The sequence below is a fragment of the Pinus tabuliformis genome, chromosome 5_1 (genome assembly GCF_031772625.1).
Source record: "Pinus tabuliformis cultivar Carrire ecotype Pingquan chromosome 5_1, CPIR1, whole genome shotgun sequence".
Classification (NCBI taxonomy): domain Eukaryota; kingdom Viridiplantae; phylum Streptophyta; class Pinopsida; order Pinales; family Pinaceae; genus Pinus; species Pinus tabuliformis.
In genome coordinates, this window is record NC_142305.1 from 469,281,018 (window position 1) to 469,296,342 (window position 15,325).

A 15,325-nucleotide genomic window follows, 5' to 3' on the forward strand; every position below is an offset into this window, starting at 1 on the left:
TCTTACTCGAGATAAAAGAAAGAAAATGTTTTCTTAGTTCAAGTTGGTGTCCCCTTTGCAAATCTGTTGAAAAAATAATTAACCATCTCTTCTTAGAATGTCTCTTCACTTGTGTTGTGTGGAATTTGGTTCACATTTCCTTATCTTTGAATTTTATTTGTCAGGGTTTATCATGTTTGGATGCTTAGCATGCTTGGTGGGAAAATGCATCCCCCAAGAAGCTTAGAAATCTCCATCCAATCATCAATTGGGGGGTTTGGTTAGCCCCGAATTAAGCTATTTTTGGGAATAGGTCAATCCCTCATGACAAGGTGGCAAAAAAATCCAAGGCCATATGTGATCTCATTCCAGAATTATCCAAAAATCACAGAAAATGGAATGTGATCCCTGAAGTAGTTGACAAAGCTTGCCCTTGGGCGTATTTTGATGGTGCGTCACAAGAAAATGGTGAATGTGGAGGTGGTGTTGTTTTATACTTATAGGATTCCCACTATTTCAAAAGCGGATTGGGTCGGGGCTCAAACAATTTCTCTGAACTCTATAATCTTAAACTTCTATTAACTTTTTCTCTTGAAAAAGAATGCAGGTAGTTCTATATTTTTAATGATTTTCTTCTTATTGTTAATAGGTTTAATGAATGAGCTAGATGTCATGTACATACTTTTATTCACTTGTTGGAGCAAGTTATTCGATTGAAAGGTAGTTTTGACTATGTTTCATGTTTTCACATTTTCAGGGAAAGGAATTCTTAGGCATATGCCCTTTCCAAAGCAGGGGCACAGTAAGCTAGGGTCACATGGAAGATCTTTGAGCAAAATAGAGCATAATCATTTGAGTTTTACTATAGGTTTTTTATAGAAGGCTTGGGGACATATCAACTTCAAAGATAATCTCTTTTTTGTTTCTCATCATCTTTATGACAATTATTTTGTGTTAAGATCGCTCCCTGTGATGGGAGGCTACACTTTTGTTGATATTTAAGACTGGTATACATTACTTTTTATGAGCTTTTTGGAGATGTATAACTTTATGTTGGCCTTTAGGCCAAAAACTATTTAGTGTATACTCATCATGATGGATGATTGGTTTCTTTTTAACGACCAGTTTTTGGAATGCACAAAAATGTATATGCAAAATATAATTTTATTTTTTTTTATAATAAAAATTAAGATTTTCCTTTGGAGGAAAAAAGATTGATTTTATATGAACATTTAATTTTTTTATAATAGTTGATGAATATTTATATTTTTATAATAATATATAATTCAAAGAATTTTTATTTTTATTTTTATAATAATATAAAATTTAAATTTCATCTCATGTGAAAATTTAAAGTGAATCATACGAGTTTGATAATGAAATGAGAGTTTAATTATTTTTATTATTCCATTTTTATTTTACAATAATATAATTGAAAGTTTTTTTTTTTAATAATAATATAAAATTTAAACTTCATCTCATGTGAACATTTAAAGTGAATCATGCTAGTTTGATAATGAAATGAGAGTTTAACTATTTGTAATAGCGCTTACGATAAAAATCACATAAAATAAAATCTGGTCAAGGCCTTTCGAGCCAACTAGTGTGGTTCATCTTCACAACAAGATGAGGAATCAGATCTAGGCAATGGAATAAATAGATGATGAGAGCAACTAACTAACTATTAGAAATAACAACTAGTTTGGCTAAAAAATTGAAAGTAATGGAATAAATAGATGATGAGAGCAGCTAATCTTCGATGGCGCAACCCAATAGGGAATATGTGCATGTGGCGTACTCATGAGGACTGCAAAGGATCAAGCCATTGAAATCAACTGGAATGCAGGTCCGGGATCCAACAATAAAGCTGAAGCGATGGCATTAACGGACTCCTTTCCTTCTGCAATTTTCTTAATATTCTGAATTTGAAAATCTATGGAGATTCGAGGCTAATCATTGATCATGTTTTGCAAAAGCACAATATAGAAAACTTTCACCTTGCAAGATGGTTGGACTGGAACAGGATTGCAATGTTGTGGAACAGCAGGCGGGACTATTCTATCTCCCACATTGACAGGAACCAAAATAGTGAAGCGGATTCACTATCTAAAATGGGCCTTTTAGCTCTACAAGGCACATGGCGGATGCAGATTAGAACAGACAACCACTGCTTCCAGGTCCAAGATTTTTGTTTTCAGGGTATATGATTCTCAAAACAGTTAATTTCTGGTATGTTTTTTCTTTTTCTCATACAATGGCTTAACTCTTTGTTAAGGTATGCGCTCTTCAAGTTTTTGTAAGTGTTGTAAGTCCTATTGATTTCTACTTTATTCCCAAAGTAACTATTTCAGGGAAATAGGTTGCATACGGCCCATATTTTTAGTCATCTTTATAGAATGTGCCATATACTCGTCAGTCATATTTCTCAGGAAATATATCCGAGATAATGTATCTGTATTTTGATTCCTCCTATGAATACAATATATATAGTTTTTTCGTGCTAAAAAAATTAACTGTTAGAAATAACAACTAGTTTGACTAAAAAAATTGAAATAACTAATTAAGCCTTTAACCCAGAATTAAAAAGAATTTTAAATTTTAAATTAATATTATTTTTGAATTAAAAGTTTAATTATTTTTATTTTATTTTATATGAATTTATGAAAATAAAAAATAAAACAATTTTTTTTTTTAAAGCAATTTTTGTTTATATTAAATATTATTTTAATCTCTAAGTTTAAAGAGAATTTGGAAGTGAAACGAAAATAATGCTATGGTTTCTCAAGAGAATTTTGAAGTGAAACGAAAATACCGCTATGGTTTCCATAGCTATCTTTTGGATTAATTTGTCACTTTTCCCGATGAACATTTACTCCATATTTTTAAATTTAAAATCAAAGAACTGTCATTTTCATTAATTTTCGCTTTGAATGTTGTTATTACTTAAAGATGCCTTTTGTGATTTTCCCCAAATCTTGTGTATTTCAGGGCTTGTGGCCACGCTTTTGAGAATTGAACTGCTTATTTGTCCTCTGTAAATTCCTCTCCCACTCCCACTCGTCATTATTGTACATATGCATGATTTCAATTACTTCTTTTTATAAGAGCAAAGAAACTATTACATGATCACATGGATAGCAAAGACATTAATTAATGCATGGATGGATTCTAGGGATGTTCTCTGTTGCTCTGTGTAACGAGTTGTTTGTTCATTTTATTTCATTGAATTGGATTACAAATATCAATTTTATGGATTACATTTCATTGAATTGGATTACAAATATCAAGTTTATGGCTTACATTTCATTGAATTAGATTACAAATTTCAATTTTATGGACTGATACTAATGGCGGTGTCCAATGCACACAACTAATTAGGATAAACATCAACCAATTCCTGAATCTAAATTTAATTTATAATTGTTTTTATCTGAATGAAACTAAGTTCGATAAACCAAACTGATATTAATATTAGGTTCTAAGGTATAAGGTTACGATGTTCCTTTATTAGTTCTATACAAAACAATTGAAATAAAATTTGCCATCATTTGAAAGGAAACAACCTTAATTTTGTGACCTAAATATTTTACACCGACTGTAACAAATATGGTTAAAACAGTCACCAAGGATGTGGTATCAGAAATTTAATACATTTATACAGGTACTTGGCTTCACCAGAAGCAAAGCAGATCACTGTGTGTATTTTAAATTAATTATTAATCGTGTTATTTATCTGGTCTTGTATGTGGATGATATGTCGCTGGTTGGAAATGAAAAAGAAATTATCCAGGATTTGAAGACCCAATTGTCCTCTAAATTCGACATGACAGATTTTGGTGTTGCAAACTATATTTTGGGCATGGAAATTAAAAGAGATCGGGCAAAGAGGAAGCTCTGGTTAAACTAGAGGAAGTATGTCGAGACAATATTGCAGAGGTTTAATATGCAAGATAATAAACCGGTGAAGGTTCCTATTCCTGTAGGTGTAAATTTATATACTGAACAGTGTCCCAAGACACAAGAAGAGGAAGAGGACATGTCCCGTGTTCCATATGCAAGTGCAGTCAGTAGCCTGATGTATGCGATGGTCTGTATTAGACTAGACATTGCACATGCAGTGGGAGTATTGAACAGGTTTATGTCAAAACCAGGGAAGGAGCACTGGACAACAGTGAAGCGAGTTTTCAAGTATTTGCGCGGCAATAGTGATTATGGTTTGTGCTACCAAGGAAGACCAGGATTGGACAGAGCGTTGGATATTCATGGATTTGTTGATGCAGACTGGGCTGGAGATATGGATCAAAGAAGATCTACAAGTGGGTATGTGTTTAACCTATTTAGAGATGCAAATAGTTGGATGAGTAAGAAACAATTTGTAGTGGAACTATCAACTACAGAGGCAAAATACATAGCAGCCACTCATGCAGGCAAGGAAGCAATTTGGTTGCAGAGATTGTGTTCAAGTATGGGGTTAGTACAGGGAGCTACAAGGATAGACTGTGACATCCAAAGTGTAATTTTCTTGGCAAAAAACCCCGCATATCATTCAACGACAAAGCACATTGATGTTCAGTATCACTTTGTGAGGGATATGATAAAAGACAAAAAGGTGTTGCTGGTAAAGGTGGACACTTTGAAGAATACTACAGATGGATTGACAAAATCTGTGAGCTCTGAGTTGTTCTCTTGGTGTAGAGAAACAATGGGCATTGCAGGGCTGGATAAATGACTAAGCTCTTTTGTAACCCCCTGTGGAAAGAAAACAAGAAGTGGGAGATGTTGGGTTGTGTTATATTCTTTCCATGACTAGCCCACGTAATTAACCGGGGGGTAGAGGGAGAGTGAAGCCCCCCCTTCGTTGCACCGATTGTGTAGCGAAGGGAGTCACAGGGGGTTTGAGGGATGCAGGTAACCCCACTCTATGGGGTCTAGGGCAGCGTCCCGGAAAATTTTGGTTTTGGACCCTATGTTAAGTTGGGCGGACCCACCTATGGTTTTGTGCGTGATTTACGCACATAGTTTTGGACACGATAGTTTTGAGTCCATGGTTTTGGATGCGATGGTTTTCGGTCCATGGTATTGGATGCTTCGATATGTATAAATATGTATTGTAACATTGAAAGGAACATAATGAAAAATCAAGCTGGTAGTCTCGATTTTGGGATGCAAGGGAAAATCTGTGTATATGTGTTTTATGTGTTATGCTCTCACATTGTTTATTTTCTATGTTTTAGAATTCGTATGTAGGTAATTTCTATATGGAGTTAAAACCTACAATTTATGTAGTCCACTTCTACTTGTTTCATTCTTTGGCTACAAGTAATTTTAAACTTTCATTGATGATTTCTCCAGACCCACTTAGGTATACTTCTTAAAACTCACTATTGAAGTTTTTAATATGTTCTTGATTTTTAATGCCTTTGTTGAAAAACAATCTAGACATCAAATTCTTAAGCTAAGATCTGATAATGGTGGAGAATATGTTAACAACAAATTCATCAACTTTTGCACTGAGCATGGAATCCAATTGCAACATATTGTTCCATATACTCCACAACAAAATGGTGTAGCTGAAAGGCAGAATCGCACCTTAAAGAAAATGGCTAGTTGTATGCTTCAATCTAAAGGACTTAGTCTTAATTTTTGGGCAGAAGCAATTAACTGTGCAAATTACATAGTAAATCGCACTCTTACTAAGTTTTTAAAGAATATCAATCCAGAAGAAGCATGGAGCTCAATTAAACCAGATGTAAGTCACTTTTGTGTTTTTAGAAGTGAAGCATGGACTCATATTCCATATGAGAAACATAAAGCCTTAGAACCTAAGAGTGAAAAATGTATTTTTGTTGGATATTTTGGAGATGTCAAAGGATATATACTTCTTCAACCTAAATCCAAAATTTTTATCGTTAGAAGAGATGTAAAGTTTTATGAAAATATATCGTCCTACGAGCCTAGTTCAATGGATGTGCCATCTCTGTCTATCACTTCTACTTCTGAAATTTTTCTTCTTCAGATGATGGCAGTGAGGATGAAAATCCTCCCCCACCTTCTTAGGATCCTCATTCATCTCCCTAGCTTCCAAAATGAGTTTGTGCTACTCAAGATCCAGCAGGTGCTCTTGCAGGTAATCCTACAGATCAACGTCGTACACATTCTTAGTTCAGTAGAGCCTCTTCTTTATTGGCTCAAGCTTCAGGGAATTATGATCCTAACACCTTTACAGAAGCTTCAGGCCATCCAAATTGAGACGTAGCTATGAATGAAGAATATCGTTCACTATTGGCAAATGATACATGGGACCTTGTTCCTCTTCGAAAGGGACAATTTTTTTTATATATCCAAATAGGTTTACAAAACCAAGTTTGGACCACATGGAAAAGTTGATAAACATAAAGCTCATATTGTTGCTAAGGGTTTTTCACAAGTTGAAGGCATTGAATATACTGAAACCTTCTCCCCTGTTTCCAAAATAAACTCTATCTCTCTTGTTCTTTCCATTGTTGCCTCTTTCAAATGGGAAGTCCATCAGATGGATATTAAATCTGCCTTCTTGCATGAAAAAATTTATATGGAACAACCTCCTGGCTTTATACAAATAGACTCCAGTGTTGTATGTAGGCTAAATAAATCCCTTTATGGTCTCAAGCAAGGCCCTGAGGCTTGGTATTCCAAAATGGATAGCTTTCTTTTAGATACTGGCTTTTCTAGGTGTCATTCTGGCAATATTGTCTACACCAAGAAAGTGGGTAAGCCCCTTATAATTCTTGTTTTGTATGTTGATGATCTTATCCTTACTGGTAGTGATCCCAACCTTATAAAACATGTGAAGTCCATTCTTAAAAAGTAGTTTGAAATGACAGAGTTAGAACACTTTCATTATTTTCTTGGTCTTCAAGTCTTGCAATCCAAAGAACGTATTTCCCTTTCCCAGTCCAAGTATGTCTGTGATCTTCTACCCCACCTCCACATGGAATATTGTAAGCCAAACCCTTATCCCTCTCAATCTGGAGCCAAAATTTCAGTCGCTTGTACTTCCCCTGAAGTTGATTCTACCTTATACCATCAACTTGTTGGAAAACTTTTGTATCTAACCCATACCCATCCTGAACTTTTCTTTGTTGTTGGCGTTGTTGCTCGGTTTATGAAAAACCCACATGAAAGTCATTTGAAAGCAGCTAAAAGAATACTTTGTTATGTTCGAGGTACAATTCAGTTTGGGATCATTACAGTGCAGAAGTATCTCCTCTATTGGTTGGTTTCACTGATTCTGATTGGGTTGGTGACCCTAATGATCAAAAGTCAACTACAAGTTATGTCTTCACTCTTTGTTCTGGACCTATTACATGGAATTGCAAGAAACAAAGTGTCATTTCTCTTTATTTAGTAGACGCAGAGTTTTGTGGCGTTGTTGAAGCTAGTAAGGAAGCCCTGTGGCCGCGTCAGATCTTTGTCAGGGTTTGGTTTTCAGTGGCAGCATCCGACTACACTTTGGTGCGATAATCAAAGTGCCATTCAACTATGCAAATATCAAATCCTACATCAATGCAATAAACACATTGAACTACACATGCACTTCATTAGAAATCTCATTCATAACCATGTTCTTGAAGTGTGATATTCTTCAACTCATGATCAAGTTAAAGACATCTTTACAAAGGCTCTCACAGAGGCGATGTTTACTAAAATTTGTTTTATGGTTGGAGTTCAGGACGTTGTCACTAAGGGTGGATAGACTCTAATGCTTCCTTCCTTCTGCTATTGTTTCATCTTTGTACATCCTTCAATCCTATCCCAAGTTGTTTTTAAGGGGGAATATTAGGATATTCTGACACATAGGAAATAATTAAGTAGAACTTGGTCTAGTGTATAGTTTGGTAAAGTGTGTTTCTTTAGTATGTACCTTTTGTAACTTACAATCTGACGATCACGATATGTTCTAGACATGAAGTGATCTGACGGTTCATTCTCTCCTCAGTATCACTGACACTTGATCCGTAGCGTAACACCCGATTGGTCCATGATCTATATTTAAAGATCATGGAGGGTCCATGATCTCTATTTAAAGATCATGGAGGGTCATTTGTTAGGTGACCATTCATGAGATAAGCTTATCTAATTTTTCTTTCTTTTACATTAATAAATTGTCTGAAGTGGCCACATTGGCTCAAGTCGTGGACCGTTTCCCTCTTTGAGGGTTTCAACCACATCAAGAATACTGATGTACTGATTTGTGATCTGTTTGTAAGCGGTTTCCTTTGGTGTTCTATCTAAGGAACTTACCCTATAAATTCCTACATGAATGTAATAAATACTATATGTATTATATTGTTGGGATTTATTGCATTTTTGGGAGCTGAAAATTGTTTATTAAAGGTGAATAAGGTTAATAACAACATTAACGAGTGGTAAATTGAGTAATAACATTAATGAATAGAATTGGTTTCGAAAAAGTGATTTAGGTCGAATAAATAATTAAGGGAATTCTCATAAAAGTGAATATTGAAAAAAGTAACAAGTTAATTTTTATTAAAAAGTGGACTATGGCAACTATAGTATATTGAATGAATATTTATGAGTTCAAGTTAAAAAATAATTAAGGTGAATAAAATAAATATGTAGTGTTGTTGGATTGAGTTTGTTTGTGGTGAATTTGAATTCATCAAAGTGATGATAGAATTTGGATTTTTTTGTAATGAACCAATATTCAAAAGTGAATTTGATAAAATTTTCATAATTATTTATGATTTTTTATTTATTTTTACAATAGTATAAAATTTAAAGCTGATTTTATGTGGGGTGAAAAGGGAAAATGATTTTGTGGTTGTGATTGTGGATTTTTCGAGACCTACAGCTTAGCAAACCTTTCTGCAGTAAGTGTCAGTAGTCATCAATAATTATTAACGATCGAGATCACAAATTTTTAGAAGGGGAAAGGGCAGTCTTTGTTGGATTATAGGAAGGTAGTAGAGGGTTTTCTCGAAAGTAGGGAGTCCAACAGTCTAACCTCTTTTGAAACTGATGGGTTTGGTGAGCTAGGGTTTATCTTTTCATGTTGAATCTATTACATGTTGGTGAAAGCGAAAATGGCAAGCCTTAAAGATGAGTTGGACTACTTAGAGGATCCATTCAAGGAGGTCTATATTTGGTTGATGTCATCTCAGTGTCCAAGTATGACCCCCTAATGACATTTGATAGTTTGGATATTGAGATTTTTTCATCTCTCCCTACCTTGGAGTCGATGTTGATTGTCATGGAGGGGTTTTTGAACTCGCCTTTAATGGTATCATTTGTGGGGCTTGAAGAGGGTTTTTTTGCAGTCAGAGAGTCTGTCTCTAAAGGATTCCTAGATTTTGGCAGATTAGTTGGTTAGGCTTAAACACGGGTTCCCTCCTCGGTGCAGTAAACACCTACATGATACTCAACTCAGGATGGGCTTTTGGATTTGTTGTGTTATGAAGGCTTTTAAGTGTCTTCCTCGGCCGATGGCCTTTCTCATGGGTTCCCTATTGAAGGGTCGTTGTTACGTTGTGGGGAGAATGGTATAGTGTCCCCTACTTTTTTCCCTAGGAAATGCTTATTTAATGGTCTTCATGGTTATGCTTCTTCATAATGGGACGCTAAAGGTAGTGTGGGGTTGTGTCGTATTTCTTCGATAGTTTGTGAGTGGATAATTTTGGAACCCATCCACAATTTTTGGTGGGTTCTATGGAATTGGTGGTCGGAGAAGCTCTAAGGTTCAGTGGATTTTCACATCAATTGAGGTCAGGGGTTTGGGTATTCCACGTGATTTGCTTCAACCAGGTTTTTTGTTTAAAAACCCTCCGCTAAATGATGTGGGTGTAGCCGTAAACAATGTCTCCGTGTAGGAGAGTGGTGTGAATCCCTCTGAACATGAAGTCCCTCAGATAAGTAGTCCTAGCCAAGAGATTATGATGGGATCATATTGAAAGCATAAGAAATTCAAGTGTACCAGGGTAAAATTGGAGGAAGAGAACTCGACGTTGGGTGAGGGTGTTCATTTTGAGAATGCTACGGAGGATGCTAAGAGGGTGGTGGTTGGTTGAGTGCGCAACCAAGAGTTTTTGAAGGAAAATCTCCTGGATTGGGATAAATATGCTTGGGGTAAGGATCATTCCTTTCCACCTAAGGTAGGGACATTGGTTAAAAGGTGGCTTGTTTTTCGTTTCTCTTTTGCAAACGGTTTTTCTTGGGTTTTGAGCAAAAACTAGTCACTGTATCAATTCATCTCAAATTATCCTAAAGAGATGGAGCCTTCTATTTAATGAAAAGAGAGAAAAGTTGGGGTTTGGTCCTCTTCGGGTGCAACTCTCGTGTTTTCCTATGTAGTTCTGGTCATTGGATATCTTTTGTCTCATAAGGAACAAATTGGGGAATTTCATTGAAGCTGATAATTCATATGAAGTCATTGGGAGAATGGTTGTGACTCACATCATGGTAAATTTAGGTACTAAGAAGGTTTGGCTGCAACTATAAACTTGCATTATCACAGTTTATCATACAAGAAAATCCTTGATTATGGAGTTCCTTTTAGATGTTGTAAATGCCACAGGGTTGGTCATGTGTTGAAGGATTGTACATTGTTGTCTATGGGGAGGAAGTCATGGAAGTATAAACATATTGAACTTGTGTATAGGGGCAAGGAAAATACCCTTGTGATCTCTAATTTCTAGAATCCTCATGGGGAGTCTCGAAAGCACATCAAGGGGCATTGTCCGATGGAAGAGGAATCTCAACCTTTGATGAGTGGGAACACAAGTGCTCGAGTTGGATGATAAGGCATATTGGTAGCGATTGCTCCTTTGCTGTTGGATATTTCTTTTTCCCTCTCCTTGTATCTAATCTTATCGATTCATTTTTATCATTGGTTGTGGTTTTGTTTCCTCCCTTCTGTGTCTGATCATGCCTCATCTAGGTTATCTATGGGTTTCGTCTCCTATCCTCTCTCCTGAGCCACTGATTTTTTCCCTTTGCCCATCCCCTCGGTCTCTAAGGCTTCCTCATTATCGTTTGATTCAGGAACCAAATATAGTCTAAGGTCAAAATCAAAGCCGAAGATATATTTTGAGGTTGTGGGTGGATTTGGCCCCCTTTCGCTTTCTATTACTGCTAAGATTCCTAGGGGTAGGCAATCCCACATTTCTAAAGCCAAGCAGAAGGCTAGCCAAGAGATATTTGTTGGGTGGTAGAAGTCCATCGTTGGGGTGCTTAGAGTTAAAAGCCTTGGCTCTATGACTGAATCAAGATCCTCTCTTTCAACTGTAGAGGGTTAGTAGCCCCTCCAAAGGATTAGATTTCAAACATATTTTGCTTTTCAAACTGATTGATGTTATTTTTCTTCAAGAAACATTTGGTCCTGCAAATTCTAGCGTAAAATATCTGTAATCCATGGGGTTGGGATAGATTTTTATTACGATGGATGCTAAAGGACACTAAGGCGAGTTGGCTCTGATTGTCAACCAAAGGTCAATAAAATTTTTGAGTTCTTGAGGAGTTGATAGTTTTTTAGGCATTGATGTTTTTGTGCCGAAGTTGGGAAGGGATCATAAGCTAGTTAATATTTATGGGTTGTGTCATGATAGGGCAGCCTTCTGGGATCGTATGATGGGTATTTTTTTATGAATATGGAAAATGTTGTTTGTGGAGGTTATCTAAATTTTTCGAAGGGTGTTTTGAAGATTTTCGGGCTACATGCTCATATAGATCCCCTTTCGGATAATTTTGCTCATCTTTTATCAAATCACAAATTCTATGATGTTGATCATATAAAATTAAAGCCTACTTGGAGTAATAAGAGAGTGGGGCTGCAATGATAGCTAGAAGGGTTGACCATTTTCTTGTTGCAAAAAATTTGTTGGATCAAATTCCCCTATCTCATCAATGGATTGGTGTGGGTGGTAGCTCTGATCACCACCTTATTTTTTTGGAACTGAAAGGTGGATCCCATAAACCTAAGGTCCCATTCAAGTTTAACTCGTCCTAGTTGAAGGATGGATCTTTTCAATCTCTAGTGAGGGGTCTTTGGATTCCTCTCAGTACTAAGAGGGAAGCCTCTCTCTCGGCTCAGTTTACAAACAATCTTAGTAGTCTCATGAGAGCTACTACCAACTAGGCCAAGAAGAAAAAACACATAAATTCTGAGGAGTTAAAAAGAGTATTGCAAGAGCTGGAGTAGTTAAAAGACCCACAGGGGGAGATACTCCCATGAAGAATAAAAACAAAGAATCTTTTAGCTAGAAGCTTTAAGGAACAAAATTCTAAAGGAGCACAAGGAAGAATGGAGGTTAAAAAGTCGCACAATATGTTTGAAGAGGGGATGAAAACTCAATTTTTTTTCAGTAGTATGCTAAAGGTAGTCGGGCTATAAACACCATTTGGGCTCTTGATGGTCCAAAGGGAGGCCAAGCAAATACTTTTGAGGCTCTAGCTTGTTTAAGTATTAATCATTCCAGTTCCATGTTTAATGTCCCTTAGGAGATCACCTTCGATGAGGTCATTAATTTCACTGGCCTCTTCCCTTGTTTTACTAATGATGATACAAACAATTCTTTGATGGAACATGTCTTTGAGGAAGAGCTAAAAACAATGTTGCACAATTTCCAGAGGGACAAAAGCTCGGGCTTGGATGGTTTGTCAGTCATTTATTTTATTTTATTTTATTTTATTTTATTAATTAATTATTTTTATTTTTATTTTTATTTATTTTTTAATTTAATTTAATTTATTTTTTATTTTATTTTATTTTATTTTATTTATTTTTAATTATATATATATATATATATATATATATATAGATATATATATATATATATATATATATATATTTATATATATATTATATATATTTAATATATTTAATATATTTTATATATTATATATATATATATTATATTATATATATTATATATATATATATATATATATATATTATTTATTTATTTATTTATTTATTTTCTTATGATTTTTTTGATATGTTAGGGGGGAATCTTTCTGTCATTGAGGATTGTACACAGTTAGGGCAGATGTATGATGCTTTTAACTCCACCTTCATTGATCATATCCCTAAATCAGACTCCCCCAGTTCTTTTGATGAATTCAGGCAGGGCAGATGTACGATGATTTTAACTCCACCTTCATTGATCTTATCCCTAAATCAAACTCCCCCAGTTCTTTTGATGAATTCAGGCTGATCTCATTATGTAATAGCATTTACAAAATTATATCTAAAATTATTGCGAATAGATTGAAGTTGGTTTTGTCTCAACATATCTCATAGGAACAATTTTCTTTCTTGGAAGGAAGATAGATTCATGAGGCCATTGGGGTGGCTCAGGAGGGCCTTCATAGCATCAAAATGAAAAATTTGAAGGGAATGATGCTCAAGATAGATTTGTCCAAGGATTATGATAAGGTTAGATGGGTGTATATCAAAATTCTCTTAACACACTTGAGTTTCGAGGTAAGGTAGTGATATTACCATGGTAAGTAATTGTTTTGAAGCAACTGGACATGATCCCCTCTCGACTCTAGATGAACGCACCCAAAGTCTGTTTGTATGATTGAGTAGTCCTACACTCAGAGTGCCTTTGGTTTTGGAAGGTGTGGAGTTTGGAGCGTTAGAAAGTCTTAACTAAGTGGTGTGTTTATCAATTGGGTAATGTGTTGAATTACCTCTGTTTCCTTTGCGATGCTTGGCAATGGCTCAAATATGTCAAGGTTTCCCACTCTCTCCCTTACTATTTCTTTTGATAGCTAAGGGTCTCAGCAGGATATTAGCAGAGGCAAAGAGAAGGGGTGACTTAAGTAGACTACCTATTGTTGGGGATTTGTTCATCACACATTTATTGTTTGTCGATGATATCTTACTATTCTATGATGGTTCTAGGAGGGGTTTAGATTCTATCAAAGTTGCATTGTATCTATTTGTAAAAGCTACAGAATGATGGTTAAAAAATAAAAGTCTACTTTAATTCCAGTGGGGTTATCTTGTGATAAGAACACATACGCACAAGGAATTTTTTTGTTCCAATCAAACTCCATTGATGTTGGCCTTAAATATAGGGGTTTCTATCTTAAACCCAATGAGTATAGGAAGGTGGATTGGAATTAGTTGCTTACTAAGATTGAAAAAAGGATCAAAATATGGAGTTTCAGATGGTTTTCAAGGGTTTGTAGATTAGTTCTCATAAAATCAGTTTTAGAATTTATTCTATTATTTTGGATGTCTCTCTTTTGGATTCCAAAAGGGATCCTCAATTTTACCCGTGAAATTTGCTTCAAATTATTATGGTTGGACTTAAAGGATGGTAGAGTCTTCTTGTGGGTCAAATGGGAGAAAAATTCCCTTCCAAAGAAATGGGGTGGATGGGGCATGAAGAATCTTGTGTCATTCTCCAAAGCGTTGGCTACTAAGGTAGGATGGCACTTGATCTCCACCAAAAGCTTATGGAAGGATGTGGTTTATAGAAAACATATTTTTACCACCTCCCTTGAGGATTGGGTCTAATCCACAAATAAGCAGAGTATTAATTGTCATTCGTATGGAAGGCAATGTTAAAGTCTTTTGGAATGATTGAAAAGGGGTTGGCATGGAATGTAAGCACTAGGGAACACATAAGAATCGGCCAAGACGCCCGGGTCAGATGTGGTGCTCATTTCACTTTGTCATAGGAGATGGTAGGTTTCCTTCATGAAAGCGGGTTATCAACTTTAAATTAGGTGGTAGATTGGATCAAAACTTATATATGGGCGCTGGGTTGGATGAATGTGGATTAATTGAATCTACTAGCGGTATGGTTTGATTATGGAGCACTACACGACTGCCATAAATGCTTCCCATGTCAGATTGAGTGATAGGGAAGAGATGTTGTGCTTGATCCACTCCTCTAATGGGGGAGACTCTCCAAATAATGGATACCTCTTTATTATGGCATATAAGGAACCAAGTGATGGTGTGTGGTGGTGGAATAAGGTGTGGAAGCTTAGATGTCCGATAAAATATTATCTCTTTCAATGATGTATCCTCGAAAACAAGCTTCTTACTCAAGATAAAAGAAAGAAAATGTTTTCTCAGTTCAATTTGGTGTTCCCTTTGCAAATCTGTTGAAAAAATCATTAACCATCTCTTCATAGAATGTCTCTTCACTTGTGTTGTGTGGAATTCAGTTCACATTTCCTTATCTTTGAATTTGATTTGTAAGGGTTTATCATGTTTGGATGCTTAGCATGCCTGGTGGGAAAATGCATCCCCCAAGAAGCTTAGAAATCTCCATCCAATCATCAATTGGGGGGTTTGGTTAGCCCCGAATCAAGCTATTTTTGAGAA